The sequence below is a fragment of the Toxorhynchites rutilus genome, chromosome 3 (assembly GCF_029784135.1).
Source record: "Toxorhynchites rutilus septentrionalis strain SRP chromosome 3, ASM2978413v1, whole genome shotgun sequence".
NCBI classification, from domain to species: Eukaryota; Metazoa; Arthropoda; class Insecta; order Diptera; family Culicidae; genus Toxorhynchites; species Toxorhynchites rutilus.
In genome coordinates, this window is record NC_073746.1 from 210,245,992 (window position 1) to 210,249,385 (window position 3,394).

General features: G+C 35.2%; 1 long non-coding RNA gene across 1 annotated transcript; it reads left to right on the forward strand.

Annotated features, from left to right (window-relative positions):
• The first annotated feature begins 728 nt into the window (after positions 1 to 728).
• On the forward strand, positions 729 to 2,460 carry LOC129775432 (uncharacterized). Its single transcript, XR_008742949.1, has 3 exons — positions 729 to 1,552; positions 1,782 to 1,870; positions 2,102 to 2,460. It is a non-coding gene; the product is annotated as an uncharacterized LOC129775432 (long non-coding RNA).
• Positions 2,461 to 3,394: the final 934 nt, after the last annotated feature.

Genomic DNA, 3,394 nt, shown 5'->3' on the forward strand with positions numbered 1-3,394 from the left:
TTTCGTTTATGTCGACCTATGGAATGTTAGTCGATGATTCCCAAGGGGATAGAATCCCTGGCTTAAAGTATATTAATAATATAAATTGTGTTTTATTCTACTTGTATATACAAATGAGGTTTCTTCCTTGCACGATTTTATTCATGTGCGCATTACCTACGTTGTAAGCTTATGTAACATTGCGCATTTTTCTCTGTGGATATAAGAAACTATATGACTTGCCAGGTCAGAATATTTTCATCAACTTTGTCAGAAACGAAATTAAACTTCCTTGAGACATATCCTCAATTGTTACTTCATAGAACGTTGCTACTGTTCATTCTCGAAAGGAAGCATTTATCCTCCACCACGCATAATTTGTCAAGAATAAAATTATCTCGTAACTCAATTTTCACCATTTGAAGGAGAACACTATCAAAGCAGACTGATGTTAATAAATCAGGGTCTAAAGCTTTATGCAAATAAAATTCAGATCGATCAGTTTATCGTCATAATTTTAGTGTCTAGTTTCTAAATGATTTTTGGATAATTCGATTTCTAAGTCACTAATCGTTGTTTCGTCACTACCCGAGTTGATGATCAAATGTTCGAACGAGCGGTTGTAATACAAACGCACATATCTCCCAAAATTATTCGACAATATCGAATAATTTTTAATCAATTCCCTCATTGTATTTTCAGAGATTGACCATGGTCATACAGTTTGTCTGGTGTTTTGGAAGGTAATTTTGTTTTGCTTTTATCTAAGCCAAGGGGACTGAAATTTCCATTTTAGAAAATGTCGATCAGAGACACAGCTCTTTAAACGTGGTTTATTTTCTAGTTTGTTCTTGAATAACATTTACTCTTCATTTGATTTGCAATATTTTATAGAGAAATTGCCAGTCCCATTGAATGTTATACACAATGTGCGTTTAAGAGTAGAAAGACTTTTTCAAAATGAATCCAAAAAATACTTAGGTTCAACGAATGGCTACGTGTTCGCTTACTAGGCGAACGATTGTGGATTCCTCAGGAACTCAATTGATTGATTGGTCTTATTCAAGGCTAGAGGCGAATGAATTTTGCAGTTCAAAGTCTCTATAATCGTACAAATGAATCAATCAAATATTCATCTTAAAGCCTACTTGAGTCTCTAACTGCTATTTGCATAAGCAAGCAATTATCAAACAGATCTCCAGATCTCCAGAGAAGTCCTTCAATAAGCCTTAACATGTGGCGTCATTGAAATGTAGTGTTTTGAAAAAGTCCTGTCCGCTTCAAAGAACGCGCTTTGTTATTTTTTGTATTTTATTTCATGTGATGATACTGATGACGAGACTGAAACATAATCACGCGACATCAATGTATTTTGTGTTTTACAGAATCATGACGTTACGATTATGTTTTTGATGATTTGGCGACTGATCAGTTTGTTCATTACAATTTGTTCTCTCTGTTCGTCACATATATCTCAACTAAAATGATGTTTTCGTTTGATTAAACAGGCCAACTCCATCGATGGAAACAGTTGCGCTTCAAATTTTGACTGTAGACAACGCATGGAAACATGGTGAGTACACTTGATGCAAATTTTATACAGTGATATGACAGTTCACCTTCAATGATGATACTGATGACGAGAATGAAATAAAGTTACATACATTCCATATTTTCGCGTTTTGCGAAAGACGAATCTTGTAATTTTATTTGAGATTTGATGGCAACTGATTGTTTTCCATGAATTCGAAAATATAACAAATTGTCACGAAAAATCTAATATCTGTTCTCTATTTTTTCAGTGAAACGCTCATTGAAACAAGTCCTAAATGTTCGATGATTTTGGAGTTTAAATCTATAAAGCCAAATGAAAAATGATGATGATTTCCAGGTAATTTACACATATTCAATTTTCCTATTACTTTTATTTAGATTTTTTCTCTGTGATGAAACCGATGACGAGACTGAAACATAACGTAAATGCATTTAGTTTTCTGTGTTTTACAGTAACTTAATGTTGTTGTTATGTTTTCGATGAAATGGCATCTGATTCAGCTATTTGTTATATTTAATGAAAATTATCATATGGAATGTTCTGAATATTTTTTTTTCTGCTTTTCAGCACATTTGCTCATTTGATAAAGCTGAGTTCAAGCTGAAACCATGATTGATTGGGTTAGCAATATAATATTGTAAGCCGCAGTGGTGATTCTGCCATGATCATGTTCGAGCTTTGAGTAGAATTGGATTTTCTGCACGAACAGTTACCAAGTGTCGTTATAATTCATGCGATTTGACGTCCTTCTACTATTTCTTGTGGAGCTACGCGTAATACTAACCCTCAAAGTCTTGAGTAGCTAAACAGCTATATTTTAATTATTTTTCGAATATTGAAGAAGAAGAGTTGAGACGGTGGTATGGTGAGTAGTTTGTATATTGTTGCATTACAAAAAATAAAATGAAAAATAAATAAAAAAATAAATGAGTTATTTATGTTTTTTATTCCTCTTTCCGAACAACTGGAAGCTCTAACTGTGGATGTTTGCTTTAACATGTAAAAAAATCTGAAGCTTTTCTGAAGCGATATGCGCCGCAGACGATAAACACTATTCAATTCAAAAGAGTGAAAGGAGCGAGTGAAAACAGTTTATTGTTCTTGAGTTTCAGCTTGGGTTGACTGTACAATTCGTAGTTGCTCTCCGTGATTGACCTGAACCAGTGAAATTGCGCAAAGTACACACTGAATAACGCTTGGGAGTAGCAAACCATTCTCATTGTGCAAGTTTCGGTGGTTCCAGCTTTAAATGGTCAACAACGACGCCGGTCACATCCTTACAGTCACCAGGGGAAGTGGAGGAATGTTAGTATGATATTCGCCGTCCGAAGGCCAGAAGGATCGCCTTTATAGCGTGGTTCACTAGCAATTATCATGGAAGTGATAATTGTTAGTGGAAAAAGGCAAGAATCAGGATTCACTGAGGTAAGTGATGTGATTATGTAAACGCGAGAACCTGTAATATTGATTGGATTCATCATTTCTCGCACGTATTTGTTATCGAAATTGAATTGCAACTGCAAAGTTTAAACTGTGGGAAACCTGATAAGGAAACCGAGGGAACTTCTCTCAAACCAATCGGACAAGCGATATATTTCATTATTCGCGTTACGTAAATCCGATCGCGGCGATGGATGGTTTACCTTAGGTAACCTGAAAAGCAGTGTATGGATATCTGCCAATATTGAATGAAACACAATGTGTCATGCTAGGAACCATTCACGAATATATAACCTAACATGGATGGATGATTCAAATACATGACCGAATGACAGTATTCACTATTGTTGCACCAAATGAATATACGAAGCGAGGAACAAAGCCTGTTGATTGCATATCCGAACTGTACCAAACATCGCA